General features: G+C 36.6%; 1 long non-coding RNA gene across 15 annotated transcripts; it reads right to left on the bottom strand.

Moving 5' to 3' along the window:
- Positions 1-6: 6 nt before the first annotated feature.
- Positions 7-20,302, bottom strand: LOC101896370 (uncharacterized). Of its 15 annotated transcripts, none has more exons than XR_009342975.1 (9): positions 18,936-20,302; positions 17,034-17,141; positions 16,933-16,972; positions 6,463-6,576; positions 6,362-6,401; positions 6,222-6,311; positions 5,981-6,161; positions 3,103-5,887; positions 12-2,944 (listed from the first exon to the last, which is right to left on the bottom strand). It is a non-coding gene; the product is annotated as an uncharacterized LOC101896370 (long non-coding RNA). The 15 variants fall into 15 exon arrangements; XR_009342974.1 differs by having other exon boundaries at positions 18,965-20,302; XR_009342976.1 differs by lacking the exons at positions 16,933-16,972; positions 17,034-17,141; positions 18,936-20,302 and adding exons at positions 8,139-8,390; positions 8,470-8,537 and having other exon boundaries at positions 11-2,944.
- Between the last annotated feature and the right edge of the window lie 688 nt (positions 20,303-20,990).

Below are 20,990 nucleotides of genomic sequence, written 5' to 3'. Positions count from 1 at the left end.
CGTAATTGGTTCATGTCCTAGACAGTCTTAAGTACCAGGCTGGCTAAATGTGCCTTGAAACGTCAAGGGTACCTGTTTTAAAATGAACAACGAAAGAGATCACATAACGTAGTTCCGAAAGACTCTGGAACGGATCCGAAGATATTATTTCTGGCAGTACTTTCGGATGTGAAAAATAACATAAACTTCTTTACTCAATTGAATTAGTCGAGGTTAGAAAAGCCAGTAGGAACGCAGACATTTTGATCAGTTACTCTGCCTTTTCAACTGTGAACATCAAACGTAATGCGCAAAGTATTTTGTATTTTGATGTGTATAATGCGGGCTACATAAACCTATAAATTTGCCAGCAGTTTACAGTCTGTTATATTTGAATATAAGTTGCCTTTATGAAATTTCTTAACTGTCTTATATCATTTACCATGGTCTGATTAAGGTCTGGTGTGGAGTTGTTCCCTATGAATTGGGATCTGAAATTAGCACACGCTGGGCATTGGCAGAGAAAATGTTCCAATGTTTCGTCACCTTTCCCACATGCCCTGTATATGCTGTTTTCTGCACATCCTATCTTGTACAGATGAGCTTGTAGGCCCAGGTGCCCCGTAAGGTTGCCTATTACCTCACTAATAAAAGGTTTTTCGTTTTTATCTCATCTCGATCGACCCAGAAGATTTTTGTGGTTTTCTCTACACCCTCATTGTTCCATAGGGATGTGTGGGCGTTTTTTGCCCATGTCTTTAACACTAGACGTGACGCATTGAGCGGCACTGGATTGCCTACGCTTATTGTTGCTAATTCCCTGCCTGTTTTGGCGAGAGAGTTTGCTATCTCGTTACCCCTAACTCCCGTATGACCTGGTACCCATATAATGCGTACTACGCCGTGTTGAGAGTAGTTGTTGATTGAATTTATACATACTAAAACAGTTTTTGAAGTTACTGTTTTGGATGTTATAGCCATTATAGCTGACTTGCTGTCCCGCTCTCTCCCTAGGCATTGAGCCGTCTGTTTAACAACAGTTTCCAGTCGGCATTTGTGGTAGGAATTCGTCGATCCACGAGTCTCTGGTAGGGATTAATGTTTCACATGAGGCAGCTACAAAAGTTTCAGATATCCGGTCCGATACAAAATTTTCTATAGATTCTCCCGTTGTTACCTGTAAAATTGTTTGATGGTATGTAGCGTGGTCTTTGTTTATCCACTCGTCCGTCGCCCTAAGCCCTAAGGCCACGACGGCTGCTTCATATCGTATCTTATTGGAAATATTGATCGTCTTGTTCAGGAAGACCGGTTCAACGATATGGCCCAGTTTTCTTTTCCTAGTGAACATAGACATATCTCAGTTTTTTCCGGGTTAACGTTAAGACCTCCCGGTCTGGCCCAAGTGTATGCAAGTTTCAGAGCCGACTCGGCCCATCTGCACAGCAAGTTAGGGTTCTTTCCCCTCAGAAGTATTATAACGTCGTCTGCATAACAGACTGGTTCAAAGCTTTCTTTGGTTAATGTCCTTAGAAGACTGTTAATGGTAGTAAACCACAGGAGGGGTGATAATATCCCTCCCTGTGGAGTTCCTTGACCAACTTTGTGCCTTATTTTAACGTTATATAGCCCACAGCTTATCCCTCTATTCATTAGCATGTGGTTTACCCAGTGTCTTAGGCCCCGGTCGACCTTATCTAAGGATTGGACGGGTGTATCTGTGCTGACATTGTTGAACGCACTTTCGATGTCAATGCATACTGCTAGTGTAAACATCTTCTTACCGAAGGTGCTCTCGATGTGGTGTACAACCTCATGTAATGCGGTTTCCAATGAACGTCCTTTAACGTATACATGCTCCTTTTATTTGAGAATATCGTTTGACTTATCGGTCGATAAGACTTGGGTATAACTGAGCTTGCCTTCCCAGGTTTGGGCATAAAAACTACCCTGGATTCTTGCCAGGCTTTAGGGGTATACGCAAACTTTAGGCACGAGTTGAAAATTCCGGCTAAGTTGGACGAGATAATGTCCACTTCCTTTTGGAGCAGAGTCGGGAAGACTATATCTGGTCGTGCTGCTTTAAACGGTTTGAAACTTCTGACGGCTTCCTTTACCATAGATTCATCAATTTTAGGTGCATCCTCAGTCGCAACCATATAATCCACCATTGTCTCGGCTTGTGTATGGGTTTTTGAAAGAAACTTTTTTATTTTTGAGACATCATTCACGCTATCATCCTATTCGCAGAAAATCTTCCAGGTGCTTCGTTTAACTGTTCTTACTATTTTGTTGTATTCTTTTAGTTTGTTATGGTAGCTGTCCCAGAATACTGCTGGTTTCTCTTTTTCTTTGTTACGAATTTCCCCTGTCATCCAGCGTTTTTCGTAGGCAGATTTCCTCTCCCGATGTGAACAATCTCTGTCTACGTCGTCTGTGCTTAGACATTCAATTTCCTGCCCTAGCTTCTCTTTTACTAGTCTCCTATACTTCATCCAGTCAGTCTGCGATTTGTTCCGGAAACGTATTGGGTTCGGCGGGAGCCCTGTTAGTTCAAACCTTATATACCTATGATCCGAGAAAAGGTGTTCTTCCGAAACCCTCCAATTCTGAATCTCGTTTATAAGATTTCCTGAACAAAAGGTAATGTCTAAAACCTCCTCTCTAATTTTGTTTACAAAGGTCGCTTTATTCCCAATGTTAAGAATTATTAGGTCGTTAGTATTTAGAAAATCTGGTAGGGACTGGGCACTTTTATTAATGTTAGTACTACCCCACGCAATGTGGTGAGAGTTAGCATCGCCACATACAAGTACTTCGTTACCAGTTTGTTATGTTTTGCTCACAAGCCGCTGCAGTTCCGATGAAGGTGGTAATGTCGGCGCGTCGAACGGTAGGTATACTGACGCTAGGTATATGTTTCCATTCCCCTGCCTAAGCACTGTTGCGTCCGATGTTGACAACTCTGGCGAAAAAAGTAAACATAAGTTTTTGTGACATTTATACAAGTTCTCGGTCAAGACCCTGTTTTGGCATAGAATAGTTAGTAGTTATTATGGTTTTGTCCAGAGACTTTGTTCTGAACTGTCCAAGGTTCCTGAATAAAACCAATGTGAATCTTACCTGAATTTATTAGTTTCATCAGAGTCAAGGTTGCCGTCCCGCTCCGATGAAGGTGGATTTGGAAGATCTCGATCATTGGTCCTCCAATATACGGGCTTGTTGAGAGTCGGTAATTTTGTCACCGACACCCTCCTTGTGTGTTGCTTGAGGGGTCATCTTTCTCCTCCTTGCTGCTACACTTCGTATCTTCGTCTCCTTATTATTTTTGAACCTGACAGCGTTCGAGACATAGAATGTCATACCCTTAGTCTTTGTCAGACTGGCCATGGAGAGATCGTCAACTCCAATCACATCCTCCTTCTCCTCCCTGTGAAAGACTTCCCATCTCTTCACATCCAAAGTCTTATTTTGCCTTCCAAAGACTTCGAGCATACGTTCCATCTCGAATTTGCTGCAAAATCCTCTGACGTATACCGTAAGCTTCAAGAGCACTTTTATTATTCTTCCGCTGCTCACGATAGGTATTGGATCTCCACCTTCCATGATGTCATCCAATATTTTCTTATTGACCATTTCCTCTAAAGCTTCCAAATGGTCTTTATGCAAGTTGACTAAACCTTTGTTGGTATCGGTCAATGCATAATGCATTTCGTCCCTCAAGTGTTTTTGGCTGTCTTTGCGTAAAAAGGCGGCTTTGTACCCTTTTCCTCGGTCCGTTTCCTCTTCTGTTGGGCCAGGGATTTATTTTCGGAAACCCCTGATTTAGCAGTAGATTTCACGGTCGTTCGCACCTTTCCAGTGCTTGCCTAACCTTGTCGCCCTCGGCTAAAGGATTCTTGTTACAGCCTATTTTGCGAGGACCTTGACGTAGTTTACCCGGTGCGTCTGCAGGTGGGTAGCTCTTTTTCGCCGGCTTCATAGAGCTCTGTCCTTCAAGGGACCTTACTTTCTTCCCTGCCTCCAACGGAGTGGGGGCAGTATTTGTAGCCCCCTTTGGAACATCCTGCGCCTTATCATTTTTGCTGTTTTGTTGTCTTTTGAGCTTTCGCCGTTGGGCCCAGACAGCTTCGCTGTCACTCACTTCTTCTATCGTGTTGTGCGCCTCTTCCTTAGTAGGGATTCGCAGGACGGTAGTTTTGTTGCTGCTGCTGTCGGACTCGGAACCTGCCATTGAAGGCTGGGTCGAGCGTATGCTTCCCCTGAGTTCCTCAGACCCTTTGTCTGGTTTGTTGCCCGGAGGCTGCGTGCTTGTAGCAATACCTTCGACCGCAGATGCCAAGGCACTCACATCTGCGGGAGAAATTTGCACACGATCGTTGGATGACGACAGGGTGTGACTCGTGGCTGGATCACAAACACCCGTCGGTACTGGGTTATTTGGCCCTGCACCGTAACTTTTTCTTTCTTTATTCCTTCTTCCATGTTGGTTTTTTTGTTTTTGGGGAACACCCCCGTAGTCAGTTTTTTGTCCGCGGGGAGTAAAAACTCCCTGGGACGGGTGATCACACTATTCCGCTCCACCCAGTTCGTAGCTAGACTCCATAGTTCGAGCAAAATAGTGTGATCATCCATCCCCCCTATCCGCCGTGCGGACGCGTCTTGTAGGTGAACTGACAAACACCCTCAGGTGAACTTAGTTGATGACGATTATTGTGATCTTGGAAATTGTTTGAAATGTGAATTGATACATTGTACGGTTACTGGAAATATTTTGAAGTAAAACTATTAAATGTGCGTAAACTAATAGATGTTGTTGTGCAACTTCAATGGGCTTTGATTATTAACTCTTGCAAAATTTAAATTTCGATAAAATATTAAATTGGATTTCTTATAGGACTCAGCCATATTCTAATTGACATAGGGGATAATTTTTGTACAGTGCTGTACCAGTTACATGCTAATGTTATTGTGCGTGCTAGTTTAAAAAATGGATACATGTCCATCAATCCGTTTTTTTTGTTACTTGGTATGTTAATTTTACAAAATGTTATCAACAAAATTGATTAAACTCTGAGCCAAAATTTTGATGTGAGATGCTTCTTTAACAATGCCATTGAGTGTTTTAGTGAACAATTGAATCTTTGTAACTATTCCCTGCAAATAATGCGACTAATTCATGCACGCGTCTAAAAAGTAGTCCATAACAGACCAGGGGTAGTTCAAAACTAATCCAAAATAGTCCATAGAGTACTTTTGCGCTTTTCTCTGAGTGTACATATTTTTAATACTGTTAATCTTACTTAGCACTTTAAGCTTAATATGATAAATAATAATTTATAGATTATTTTAATGTGAATTTAATATGAACAGCTACGAAATTATAACAGTTTTAACGATATATATATACAGAAAAAAAACAAGAAATTAAACAGCGTATTTGTGTATTGTATAAAACATATAAATAAGTAATTCAATTTGCAGGTACTTTTCAATGAAAAAAGGAAAGATAAATAATAAATTCTATTTAAAAAGAAAACTTAAATTATGCTCCAATTCACAGTTATACAATGTAATGAAAAAAAGTTAAAATTAATTTTTGTTTTTGATTTGGGATCAAACAACCCGGAAGTGCTTTTTTAAGAACTTGGAGTGCTGCTCGAAATTCCTTTTTACTTTTGGGGGAGTAGTCACATATTGCATCTGAAATAAAGACAGTCATTAAAACTAAATAACCCTTTAAAGTCAGAATACTCGGCAATAACAATTTTATATATTCTTTTAAAATCTATTAAGCATTTTTTCCTACAAGTTCCATACGTATGGTACATTATGCATATCTCTCGGGAAAAATGCGTTCGAAATTTTTTAATGGGTTGCCATCGATTAAATACTTTACAGCAGATATCTAAAAATGTTAAATCATGAAATATTAATCATGAATCATTAAAATTGAAGCATTTCAACATATATACAATATAATAGGCCAAAAATTACTTACATATTTTCCTTCATTCGAATCGCATATTTCACTCTCTACTTTTTGAAGATCTTCTTCGGATTTGAGGGGAAATTTGCTTATCAGGGTAGTTACATTTTTTGGGAACTATTGAGGGTTTGCAGCTGTATTTTGTGGTCTGCTAACATTTCCACTATTATTTTGTTTTGTTGTTCTGTTGTCACTATTAAATAAAGATCTATATAATAAAAATTAATGATGACGAAAAAACATTATGCTTTACTTTGTAATTTTGAGAGCTGTTGCTATATATTTTTTGTTCAGCCATTTTACTAGCCATTACTTGATTTTGAGTGTTGATCATTTCTATAAACTAAACAATTTTGTTAATAAAGAAGAAACACCATATTTAACAAAAACTACCTTTGAGTTCTATGCAAAAAGAGCATTTGTTTGGCACAGTCTGAAAAACATAGTAATATGGCTTTAGAAAATTTAAAAATATATATTATAAATTTACTTACAATTATAAAGTCTGTTGCAAGCATTTAGATGTTTTAGATTTCTGCCTTCCATTACAATTGTTGTATAATTGTGTAGACAATAACAGTTAGAATTGTGTAGATAATAAGTGTTGGCTATATTAAGAAAATTAGATTTTTTTTAGCTTTTTACAACTTTAAATGCAACTATGAAGAATTGGCATTAAAAGAACTTTATTTTTCAAAGGGCAATGATATTATTTTGTAGATAATGTTTTCAATATTAGATATTTCCTCTCTATCTTCTAATATCTTATCAGCAATAAATATACCTAATGCCGATAATGAGTCCAATGGCTCTTCAAAAATAAAACATAAATATTTTTGAAATGTCGCGCTATAAAAAATGTCATTATTTTCTCCTCTTTTGAACCCTGTAATTTTCAAAGGGGTAGACGGCGTTACAAGACAAATGTTGTCTGGTGTTTTAATACTCAACCAGTATTTATCACCTAAGTAACCATAAATAAGTCAATTTTTTCTTTTAACCCCATGTTTTTGGCTCTTCTTTTAAATTTCGACATTTCGTCTGTGTAATTGATTCAGGATATCAGTTGGTTTGCGAACATCTTTTTTTATCATTTGCAAGTGGTTCTCAAAACCATATGCTGAAAAGCTGTACAACAAACCGTGATGTTTGACGCATTCATATACATGAATCAAACTGTGCACATTATAGAAACGTTTTGAGGACCAAAAATGACACTGGAATTTTTAACAAAGAGTTTCAAAAAATCTTCCGCGTTATTTGCAATTTTTTTTGAACATGACAAAAGCCTTATTGCACAATGAAAGACTAAAAACGTGTAATAAAAGTCATCACCAATATGGTTTTTTAAGACTAAAACACCAGTGTACAATAAGTATTGATGAAATTTTGTAGCTTTCTAGTTTGCAAGTTCATCCAAACCACGAGGCATTCTTGTGAAGTCTTTAGTAATACATTTTTTTAATGAAACTAGTAACTATATATATTTCCGTTATTCGAAATTGAAATTTTTTCATTTACTTTATTTTTTACTGCTTTCATCAACATTTATATAGTTACCCCTAAATCAATAAAGTGCATTGGGTCTAAAGCCACTTGACTGATCATATTTAAATTTATTTTCTCCAATGGTGTTTTGAAAATGTTGTTGTTGTTGTAAATGTTGGTTGATGACGATTTTTGTATTTCCTTTTAGCAAAGTCATCATCGTCTATAATTGTACATCTTTTTTTGGCCACTTCGGTACATTTTGAACAATCATTTGCAGATGAATGGCGAGCTATCCCACAAACGAATGATTTTGCGGAATCATCACAAATCACAGCTTTTATTTTAAAAATAATTTTTTTGCCACCAATAAACAAGTGATTTTCCTGTAAGTCGCAAATTTTTTCAACGAGTTTTTCTAGAAACTGACTTATATCATGAGGTTTCTGTTTGCCTTTACCAACAGGAAACACCTTTATTTTCCTAATATTAAAAACTTTAATTAATATTGGCAAAAGTTGCAGATCTGAACTTTTAAAGATAGGTAAACCATTAATATTAATGTCGAAAATTATTTCTTCATATTTTTGTAAAACTTATGCAGCCTTCATTAATTTTTTTTTATGCCGAAATGTTGATATTCGCTAGGAGGGACAGAAATTATATCTGCCCTCGAACTAACGTTTTGCACCAGTGTCGTTGGAGAAAGAGGCACATCCACACCATAACTTTTTAAAATTATTAGCAGTTTTCTCATGTTTTGGTAGGATGTTCGGCTATTTAACTGTCATTGCCATAAAGAACTTATAAATTGGTTTCTTTTGTCAAATTTCTCATTTGCATTGTAATCATCATTTTCTGTTTCTTCTATTTCAACCATTGCAGAATCTGTTTTTTCATTTTTGTCTACTTCAAAATTTTCTTTTTCTACGAACTATATTACATAAAAATATTTATATATTTTTATAAGTTATTATTTTTTACGTTTTAATCTGTTTCTTGTGTTTACACACTCTTTTCTTTGCCTTTTAACACCACGCAAAACGATTAAACTACCGCACAATGCTTCCAGAAACTAACTAAAAAACAGTATCAAATTTGTGCCCAAAAAAAAAAACAAAACAAAACAAAAAACTCGTGCCTTCAAAAAAACTAACGCTTGCGCAAAACAACAACTTTATGAGCAATCGATAAAAAACGAACGCTTGCCGTTATTTTTCTTAACCAAAAAATTCTTGATTGACAATGACATGGTCCGTGACTGCATTACATAGGACAATGTTGTAACTAGTCCACAGCTGCTAAAATCGATCAAGCAGTATATACTTATTTTCAGGGGTAATGCATGCACTTAGAAAATATAGACACTGGAAAATTATTTTTTTATATAGATGGCTCTCAGTCAACATGCTGGTTTACGCGGAAAAAACACATTTCGAAAACACATTGCATCGTATATCAAGAATTTTACTTGATTATTCTCGCATTTTTTGATGTCATCACATAATGTTTGCTTTTCATATTTTCTGGATCAATTTTCAACAGACAAATATCCTAAAGTTTATGCTATTTTTAACATTAGAGAATTGAGAGAATTCAATATCCTCACTCATATAATAATTTGGAATTTTTTTCAATAAATCGAGTGTTTGTTGTAAACATGTTTTAAATTGAGTTGTACGGGTTCGGTAAAGTAGGGGTATGACTATGGATTTATGAAACAAAATTTTCATTTTGATCTTGATCTGGAGTTTATACGGTATAAGGAAGGAAGTGTGGGCTCACTGTGATGACAACATATTAGCATGTTCCAATCGCCATGGATAAAACAGATTTTCGGTATATTTTCCTGAAGCTATGGATAATCTGTACCGTTTCCAATCGTCCCGCTAATTTCTCATTTTATCTTAACAATGACAAAGAAAAACAATTAAAAAAACCGTAAGTTAGGCCGGGCCGAATATTGAATATCCTCCACAAATTGGAACGAATTTGGCAATTTTTAAAAATAAAATACGTTAAAAAAATATGTTTAAATCTTAAAAATACCGAATGTAGCCGTTATATTATGGTCTATACGACGACGTGGACCTGCTTAGGAAACTTTTGCCATAAACCATTACAGCATTCCAATGCGAAACTTAAAAATAACTTCGGTGAATAATGTAGGTAAAATCATCAAAATACCGAATACCATATATGGGGGCGATACCAAATCGTTGACCTGCACAGACAATCTTCTGTCTTAGGCTGTAGCAACCACTACGAACTTCAAATACCAAAATTTGAAACAATTCCGGTGAATAATGTCGCTAAAATCATCAAAACACCGAATACCGGGAGGTGCCGTTATATGGGGCTATACGATATCGTGGACCTGCACAGACAATTTTCTGTCTTAGGCTTTAGTGTCCATTACGAACTTCAAATAACAAATTTAAAATAATTCCGGTGAATAATGTAGCTAAAATCATCAATATACCAAATATCGGGAGGTACCGTTATATGGAGCTATACGAAGACGTGGATCTGCACAGACAATTTGCCGTCATAGATCGTAGTATTCCTTACAAATTTTAAATACCAAATTTGAAACAATTCCATTGAATAATGTCGCTAAAATCATCAAAACACCGAATATCGGGAGGTGCCGTTATGTGGGGCTATACGAAGACGTGGACCTGCACATACAATATTCTGTCATAGGCTGTAATATACATTACGAACTTCAAATACCAAATTTGAAGCAATGAATAATATCGCTAAAATCATCAAAATACATTTGAGCAAAATTTTATCAACCTACTTTATTTCGTTAGGAAGCTGGAGTGATAGAATTTATGCTGGTCAAGAATATATATGCTTTGTGGGGTCTTAAATGTATATTTAGAGGTGTTCCAAACTGAATAACAAACCTTATATACCCTCCATACTATGGTGGAGGGTATAATTACTGATATAGTAACCAAGAAGAACAGAAAATTAACAATAACAATCGTGAAACAAATAAATGATTCAATGGTAAGGTAATAGACAAATCAAGATAAACAAGTTTAAAAGCTGTAAGTTCGGCTGGGCCGATCTTTGAATACCCTTCACCATTTGAAACGATTTTGGCAATTTTCAAAAAAATAAAATCCGTTAAAAAATTTTGTTTACAGCTTAAAAGTACCGAATGTAGCCGTCATATTAGGGACTATATGACGACGTGTACCTGCCTAGGCAATTTTTGTCATAAACCATTACAATACTCAAATGCGAAACTTGAATAAAAAAATTCGGTAAATAATGTACCTAAAATCATCAAAATACCGAATATCGGAAGGTACTGTTATATGGGGGATATACGAAGACGTGGACCTGCACAGACAATTTTCTGTCATAGGTTGAAGTACACATTACGAATTTCAAATACCAACTTTGAAACATTTCTGGTGAATAATGTCGCTTATTCACCAAAATACCGAAAAAAATTGTGGTTTCATTATAAGAGGCTATACCAAAATGTGGACCTACATGACCCATTTTCAATACCAAAAGTCCTGCAGACATAATACACATTTGAGTAAAATTTTATCAACTTTGTTCATTTCGTTCGGAAGCTAGACTGATTTCCACAGAGCGACGGAAATCGCAGATATTATTTCTGGCAGTACTTTCGGATGTGAAAAATAACATAAAATCCTTTACTCAATTGAATTAGCCGAGGTTAGAAAAACCAGTAGGAACGCAGACATTTTGATCAGTTACGTCTGCCTTTCAACTGTGAACATCAAAAGTAATGCGCAAAGTATTTTGTATTTTGATGTGTATAATGCGGGCTACATAAACCTATAAATTTGCCAACGATCACACTGAACTTAGGTTAGGTTGAAAAGGGGGGCGAAGCAATTCGCCGCATACCCTGTTGGGCATATACTCAAGCCGGTATAGGCCTTTTGTGCGCTCTAGACTAAGGCTTTTGTGAAGAAGGCGGGCAGTTTACAGTCTGTTATATTTGAATTTAAGTTGCCTTTATGAAATTTCTTAACTGTCTTATATCATTTACCATGGTCTGATTAAGGTCTGGTGTGGAGTCGTGAATTGGGATCTGAAATTAGCACACGCTGGGCATTGGCAGAGAAAATGTTCCAATGTTTCGCCTTTCCCACATCCTATCTTGTACAGATGAGCTTGTAGGCCCAGGTGCCCCGTGAGGTTGCCTGTTACCTCACTAATAACAGGTTTTTCGTTTTTATCTCATCTTGATCGACCCATAAGATTTTGTGGTTTTCCCTACACCCTCATTGTTTCATAGGGATATATGGGCGTTTTTTGCCCATGTCTTTAACGCTAGACGTGATGCATTAAGCGGCACTGGATTGTCTCCGCTTATTGTTGCTAATTCCCTGCCTGTTTTGGCGAGAGAGTTTGCTATCTCGTTACCCCTAACTCCCGTATGACCTGGTACCCATATAATGCGTACTACGCCGTGTTGAGAGTAGTTGTTGATTGAATTTATACATACCAAAACGGTTTTTGAAGTTACTGTTTTGGATGTTATAGCCATTATAGCTGACTTGCTGTCCGTTAGGACGTTTACGGTAGCCGGTCTTGTGTTGGCATTAAGCCAGTTGAGGCACTCTGCAATCGCCCGGACCTCCGCTTGTAGGATCGTATTGTGATCGGACACGCGGAAAGAGATTTTGGTGTTCGTATCCTCGATAAAAAGTCCCAGTCCCGCTCTCTCCCTAGGCATTGAGCCGTCTGTTTAACAACAGTTTCCAGTCGGCATTTGTGGTAGGAATTCGTCGATCCACGAGTCTCTGGTAGGGATTAATGTTTCACATGAGGCAGCTACAAAAGTTTCAGATATCCGGTCCGATACAAAATTTTCTATAGATTCTCCCGTTGTTACCTGTAAAATTGTTTGATGGTATGTAGCGTGGTCTTTGCTTATCCACTCGTTCGTCGCCCTAAGCGGCTTCATACCGTATCTGAATATATATTGGGTTCACAAATATAATTGTCTCTAATGCCCTAGTTGGTGTTGTCCTCATTGCGCCCCAAATATTTAAACAGCACATTCGTTGGACTTTCTGTAGTATTTTGATATTAAATTTTTTATGTAGTTTTTATGTTTATGCTGTCCACCAGACTAACGATGCGTATGTTATAACAGGTCTTATTACGCTTTTGAATAGCCAGTGTGTCATCTTTGGATTGAAACCCCATTTAGAGCCTATAGCCCTTTTACATGTTGCCCAACATCTATGAGCTTTGTTTGCTCCTTCTTGGATGTGGTCCCTCCAATTAAGTTTCCTATCTAGAATCACACCCAGATATTTAACCTTATTGGAAATATTGATCGTCTTGTTCAGGAAGACCGGTTCAACGATATTGCCCAGTTTTCTTTTCCTAGTGAACATAGACATATCTCAGTTTTTTCCGGGTTAACGTTAAGACCTCCCGGTCTGGCCCAAGTGTATGCAAGTTTCGGAGCCGACTCGGCCCTTCTGCACAGCAAGTTAGGGTTCTTTCCCCTCAGAAGTATTATAACGTCGTCTGCATAACAGACTGGTTCAAAGCTTTCATTGGTTAATGTCCTTAGAAGACTGTTAATGGTAGTAAACCACAGGAGGGGTGATAATATCCCTCCCTGTGGAGTTCCTTGACCAACTTTGTTCCTTATTTTAACGTTATATAGCCCACAGCTTATCCCTCTATTCATTAGCATGTGGTTTATCCAGTGTCTTAGGCCCCGGTCGACCTTATCTAAGGATTGCACGGGTGTATCTGTGCCGACATTGTTGAACGCACTTTCGATGTCAATGCATACTGCTAGTGTATACATCTTCTTACCGAAGGTGCTCTCGATGTGGTGTACAACCTCATGTAATGCGGTTTCCAATGAACGTCCTTTAACGTATACATGCTCCTTTTATTTGAGAATATCGTGTGCAATTCTGCTGTTGGTGTCGATTGTACGTTCCATGGTTTTGAGTGAGAATGATGTTAGACTTATCGGTCGATAAGACTTGGGTATTGTGTAGTTTGGCTTCCCAGGTTTGGGTATAAAAACTAACCTGGATTCCTGCCAGGCTTAAGGGGTATACGCAAACTTTAGGCACGAGTTGAAAATTCCGGCTAAATTGGACGAGATAATGTCCACTTCCTTTTGGAGCAGAGCCGGGAAGACCATATCTGGTCCTGCTGCCTTAAACGGTTTGAAACTTCTGACGGCTTCCTTTACCATAGATTCATCAATTTTAGGTGCATCCTCAGTCGCAACCATATCATCCACCATTGTCTCGGCTTGTGTATGGGTTTTTGAAAGAAACTTTTTTATTTTTGAGACATCATTCACGCTATCAACCTATTCGAAGAAAATCTTCCAGGTTCTTCGTTTAACTGTTCTTACTATTTTGTTGTGTTCTTTAAGTTTGTTATGGTAGCTGTCCCAGAATACTGCTGGTTTCTCTTTTTCTTTGTTACGAATTTCCCCTGTCATCCAGCGTTTTTCGTAGGCAGATTTCCTCTCCCGATGTGAACAATCTCTGTTGTAAAGCCTTCTGACTTCTTTTTCTTTGTTACGAATTTCCCCTGCCATCCAGGGTTTTTCGTAGGCAGATTTCCTCTCTCGAAGTGGACAGCATTCCTCGAAAGACTTTACAAGGGTCTCCGTTAACCTATTGACATCTCTGTCTACGTCGTCTGTGCTTAGACATTCAATTTCCTGCCCTAGCTTCTCTTTTACTAGTCTCCTATACTTCATCCAGTCAGTCTGGGATTTGTTCCGGAAACGTATTGGGTTCGGCGGGAGCCGTGTTAGTTCAAGCCTTATATACATATGATCCGAGAAAAGGTGTTCTTTCGAAACCCTCCAATTCTGAATCTCGTTTATAAGATTTCCTGAACAAAAGGTAATGTCTAAAACCTCCGCTCTAATTTTGTTTACAAAGAATTATTAGGTCGTTAGTATTTAGAAAATCTGGTAGGGACTGGACACTTTTATTAATGTTAGTACTACCCCACGCAATGTGGTGAGAGTTAGCATCGCCACATACAAGTACTTCGTTACCAGTTTGTTATGTTTTGCTCACAAGCCGCTGCAGTTCCGATGAAGGTGGTAATGTCGGCGCGTCGAACGGTAGGTATACTGACGCTAGGTATATGTTTCCATTCCCCTGCCTAAGCACTGTTGCGTCCGATATTGACAACTCTGGTGAGAAAAGTAAACATAAGTTTTTGTGACATTTATACAAGTTCTCGGTCAAGACCCTGTTTTGGCATAGAATAGTTAGTAGTTATTATGGTTTTGTCCAGAGACTTTGTTCTGAACTGTCCAAGGTTCCTGAATAAAACCGTGAATCTTACCTGAATTTATTAGTTTCATCAGAGTCAAGGTTGCCGTCCCGCTCCGATGAAGGTGGATTTGGAAGATCTCGATCATTGGTCCTCCAGTATACGGGCTTGTTGAGAGACGGTAATTTTGTCACCGACACCCTCCTTTTGTGTTGCTTGAGGGGTCATCTTTCTCCTCCTTGCTGCTACACTTCGTATCTTCGTCTCCTTATTATTTTTGAACCTGACAGCGTTCGAGACATAAAATGTCATGCCCTTAGTTTTTGTCAGACTGGCCATGGAGAGATCGTCAACTCCAATCACATCCTCCTTCTCCTCCCTGTGAAAAAACCCTTTGGAACATCCTGCGCCTTATCATTTTTGCTGTTTTGTTGTCTTTTGAGCTTTCGCCGTTGGGCCCAGACAGCTTCGCTGTCGCTCACTTCTTCTATCGTGTTGTGCGCCTCTTCCTTAGTAGGGATTCGCAGGACGATAGTTTTGTTGCTGCTGCTGTCGGACTCGGAACCTGAGGCGCTACCTGTCGTTGAAGGCTGGGCCGAGCGTATGCTTCCCCTGAGTTCCTCAGACCCTTTGTCTGGTTTGTTGCCCGGAGGCTGCGTGCTTGTAGCAATACCTTCGACCGCAGATGCCAAGGCACTCACATCTGCGGGAGAAATTTGCACACGATCGTTGGATGACGACAGGGTGTGACTCGTGGTTGGATCACAAACACCCGTCGGTACTGGGTTATTTGGCCCTGCACCGTAACTTTTTCTTTCTTTATTCCTTCTTCCATGTTGGTTTTTTTGTTTTTGGGGAACACCCCCGTAGTCAGTTTTTTGTCCGCGGGGAGTAAAAACTCCCTGGGACGGGTGATCACACTATTCCGCTCCACCCAGTTCGTAGCTAGACGCCATAGTTCGAGCAAAATAGTGTGATCATCCATCCCCCCTATCCGCCGTGCGGACGCGTCTTGTAGGTGAACTGACAAACACCCTCAGGTGAACTTAGTTGAAATGTGAATTGATACATTGTACGGTTACTGGAAATATTTTGAAGTAAAACTATTAAATGTGCGTAAACTAATAGATGTTGTTGTGCAACTTCAATGGGCTTTGATTATTGACTCTTGCAAAATTTAAATTTCGATAAAATATTAAATTGGATTTCTTATAGGACTCAGCCATATTCTAAGTAACATAGGGGATAATTTTTGTACAGTGCTGTACCAGTTACATGCTAATGTTATTGTGCGTGCTAGTTTAAAAAATGGATACATGTCCATCAATCCGTTTTTTTTGTTACTTGGTATGTTAATTTTACAAAATGTTATCAACAAAATTGATTAAACTCTGAGCCAAAATTTTGATGTGAGATGCTTCTTTAACAATGCCATTGAGTGTTTTAGTGAACAATTGAATCTTTGTAACTATTCCCTGCAAATAATGCGACTAATTCATGCACGCGTCTAAAAAGTAGTCCATAACAGACCAGAGTTAGTTCAAAACTAATCCAAAATAGTCCATAGAGTACTTTTGCGCTTTTCTCTGAGTGTACATATTTGTAATACTGTTAATCTTACTTAGCACTTTAAGCTTAATATGATAAATAATAATTTATAGATTATTTTAATATGAATTTAATATGAACAGCTACGAAAGTATAACAGTTTTAACGATATATACACTCAGAGAAAAACAAGAAATTAAACAACGGATTTGTGTATTGTATAAAACATATAAATAAATAATTCATTTTGCAGGTACTTTTCAATGAAAAAAGGAAAGATAAATAATAAATTCTATTTAAAAAGAAAACTTAAATTATGCTCCAATTCACAGTTATACAATCTATAACAATGTTACATTTTTTGGGAACTATTGAGGGTTTGCAGCTGTATTTTGTGGTCTGCTAACATTTCCACTACTATTTTGTTTTGTTGTTCTGTTGTCACTATTAAATAAAGATCTATATAATAAAAATTAATGATGACGAAAAAACATTATGCTTTACTTTGTAATTTTGAGAGCTGTTGCTATATATTTTTTGTTCAGCCATTTTACTAGCAATTACTTGATTTTGAGTGTTGATCATTTCTATAAACTAGACAATTTTGTTAATAAAGAAGAAACACCATATTTAACAAAAACTACCTTTGAGTTCTATGCAAAAAGAGCATTTGTTTGGCACAGTCTGAAAAACATAGTAATATGGCTTTAGAAAATTTAAAAATATATATTATAAATTTACTTACAATTATAAAGTCTGTCGCAAGCATTTAGATGTTTTAGATTTCTGCCTTCCATTACAATTGTTGTATAATTGTGTAGACAGTTATAATTGTGTAGATAATAAGTGTTGGCTATATTAAGAAAATTAGATTTTTTTAGCTTTTTACAACTTTAAATGCAACTATGAAGAATTGGCATTAAAAGAACTTTATTTTCAAAGGGCAATGATATTATTTTGTAGATAATGTTTTCAATATTAGATATTTCCTCTCTATCTTCTAATATCTTATCAGCAATAAATACACCTAATGCCGATAATGAGTCCAATGGCTCTTCAAAAATAAAAGATAAATATTTTTGAAATGTCGCACTATAAAAAATGTCATTATTTTCTCCTCTTTTGAAGCCTGTAATTTTTAAAGGGGTAGACGGCGTTACAAGACAAATGTTGTCTGGTGTTTTAATACTCAACCAGTATTCATCACCTAAGTAACCATAAATAAGTCAATTTTTTCTTTTAACCCCATGTTTTTGGCTCTTCTTTTAAATTTCGATATTTCGTCTGTGTAATTGATTCATGATATCAGTTGGTTTGCGAACATCTTTTTTTTATCATTTGCAAGTGGTTCTCAAAACCATATGCTGAAAAGCTGTACAACAAACCGTGATGTTTGACGCATTCATATACATGAAGCAAACTGTGCACATTATAGAAACGTTTTGAGGAAAAAAAAGCCTTATTGCACAATGAAAGACTAAAAACGTGTAATAAAAATCATCACCAATATGGTTTTTTAAGACTAAAACACCAGTGTACAATAAGTATTGATGAAATTTTGTAGCTTTCTAGTTTGCAAGTTCATCCAAACCACGAGGCATTCTTGTGAAGTCTTTAGTAATACATTTTTTTAATGAAACTAGTAACTATATATATTTCCGTTATTCGAAATTGAAATTTTTTCATTTACTTTATTTTTTACTACTTTCATCAACATTTATATAGTTACCCCTAAATCAATAAAGTGCATTGGGTCTAAAGCCACTTGACTGATCATATTTAAATTTATTTTCTCCAATGGTGTTTTGAAAATGTTGTTGTTGTTGTAAATGTTGGTTGATGACGATTTTTGTATTTCCTTTTAGCAAAGTCATCATCGTCTATAATTGTACATCTTTTTTTGGCCACTTCGGTACATTTTGAACAATCATTTGCAGATGAATGGCGAGCTATCCCACAAACGAATGATTTTGCGGAATCATCACAAATCACAGCTTTTATTTTAAAAATAATTTTTTTGCCACCAATAAACAAGTGATTTTCCTGTAAGTCGCAAATTTTTTCAACGAGTTTTTCTAGAAACTGACTTATATCATGAGGTTTCTGTTTGCCTTTAAAAATACCAACAGGAAACACCTTTATTTTCCTAATATTAAAAACTTTAATTAATATTGGCAAAAGTTGCAGATCTGAACTTTTAAAGATAGGTAAACCATTAATATTAATGTCGAAAATTATTTCTTCATATTTTTGTAAAACTTATGCAGCCTTCATTAATTTTTTTTCATGCCGAAATGTTGATATTCGCTAGGAGGGACAGAAATTATATCTGCCCTCGAACTAACTTTTTGCACCAGTGTCGTTGGAGAAAGAGGCACATCCACACCATAACTTTTTAAAATTATTAGCAGTTTTCTCATGTTTTGGTAGGATGTTCGGCTATTTAACTGTCATTGCCATAAAGAACTTATAAATTGGTTTCTTTTGTCAAATTTCTCATTTGCATTGTAATCATCATTTTCTCTTTCTTCTATTTCAACCATTGCAGAATCTGTTTTTTCATTTTTGTCTACTTCAAAATTTTCTTTTTCTACGAACTATATTACATAAAAATATTTATATATTTTTATAAGTTATTATTTTTTACGTTTTAATTTGTTTCTTGTGTTTACACACTCTTTTCTTTGCCTTTTAACACCACGCAAAACGATTAAACTACCGCACAATGCTTCCAGAAACTAACTAAAAATCAGTATCAAATTTGTGCCCAAAAAAAAAAAAAACAAAACAAAACAAAAAACTCGTGCCTTCAAAAAAACTAACGCTTGCGCAAAACAACAACTTTATGAGCAATCGATAAAAAACGAACGCTTGCCGTTATTTTTCTTAACCAAAAAATTCTTGATTGACAATGACATGGTCCGTGACTGCATTACATAGGACAATGTTGTAACTAGTCCACAGCTGCTAAAATCGATCAAGCAGTATATACTTATTTTCAGGGGTAATGCATGCACTTAGAAAATATAGACACTGGAAAATTATTTTTTTATATAGGTGGCTCTCAGTCAACATGCTGGTTTACGCGGAAAAAACACATTTCGAAAACACATTGCATCGTATATCAAGAATTTTACTTGATTATTCTCGCATTTTTTGATGTCATCACATAATGTTTGCTTTTCATATTTTCTGGATCAATTTTCAACAGACAAATATCCTAAAGTTTATGCTATTTTTAACATTAGAGAATTGAGAGAATTCAATATCCTCACTCATATAATAGTTTGGAATTTTTTTCAATAAATCGAGTGTTTGTTGTAAACATGTTTTAAATTGAGTTGTACGGGTTCGGTAAAGTAGGGGTATGACTATGGATTTATGAAACAAAATTTTCATTTTGATCTTGATCTGGAGTTTATACGGTATAAGGAAGGAAGTGTGGGCTCACTGTGATGACAACATATTAGCATGTTCCAATCGCCATGGATAAAACAGATTTTCGGTATATTTTCCTGAAGCTATGGATAATCTGTACCGTTTCCAATCGTCCCGCTAATTTCTCATTTTATCTTAACAATGACAAAGAAAAACAATTAAAAAAGCCGTAAGTTCGGCCGGGCCGAATATTGAATATCCTCCACAAATTGGAACGAATTTGGCAATTTTTAAAAATAAAATACGTTAAAAAAATATGTTTAAATCTTAAAAATACCGAATGTAGCCGTTATATTATGGTCTATACGACGACGTGGACCTGCTTAGGAAACTTTTGCCATAAACCATTACAGCATTCCAATGCGAAACTTAAAAATAACTTCGGTGAATAATGTAGGTAAAATCATCAAAATACCGAATACCATATATGGGGGCGATACCAAATCGTTGACCTGCACAGACAATCTTCTGTCTTAGGCTGTAGCAACCACTACGAACTTCAAATACCAAAATTTGAAACAATTCCGGTGAATAATGTCGCTAAAATCATCAAAACACCGAATACCGGGAGGCGCCGTTATATGGGGCTATACGATATCGTGGACCTACACAGACAATTTTCTGTCTTAGGCTGTAGTGTCCATTATGAACTTCAAATAACAAATTTAAAATAATTCCGATGAATAATGTAGCTAAAATCATCAATATACCAAATATCGGGAGGTACCGTTATATGGAGCTATACGAAGACGTGGGTCTGCACAGACAATTTGCCGTCATAGATCGTAGTACTCCTTACAAACTTTAAATACCAAATTTGAAACAATTCCGTTGAATAATGTCGCTAAAATTATCAAAACACCGAATATAGGGAGGTGCCGTTATGTGGGGCTATACGAAGACGTGGACCTGCACATACAATATTCTGTCATAGGCTGTAATATACATTACGAACTTCAAATACCAAATTTGAAACAATGAATAATATCGCTAAAATCATCAAAATACATTTGAGCAAAATTTTTTCAACCTACTTTATTTCGTTAGGAAGCTGGAGTGATAGAATTTATGCTGGTCAAGAATATATATGCTTTGTGGGGTCTTAAATGTATATTTAGAGGTGTTCCAAACTGAATAACAAACCTTATATACCCTCCATACTATGGTGGAGGGTATAATTACTGATATAGTAACCAAGAAGAACAGAAAATTAACAATAACAATCGTGAAACAAATAAATGATTCAATGGTAAGGTAATAGACA

The sequence above is a fragment of the Musca domestica genome, unplaced genomic scaffold (genome assembly GCF_030504385.1).
Source record: "Musca domestica strain aabys unplaced genomic scaffold, Musca_domestica.polishedcontigs.V.1.1 4, whole genome shotgun sequence".
Classification (NCBI taxonomy): Eukaryota; Metazoa; Arthropoda; class Insecta; order Diptera; family Muscidae; genus Musca; species Musca domestica.
The sequence above is the reverse complement of the archived record's forward strand: the minus strand, read 5'-3'. Positions and strand labels throughout refer to the sequence as shown.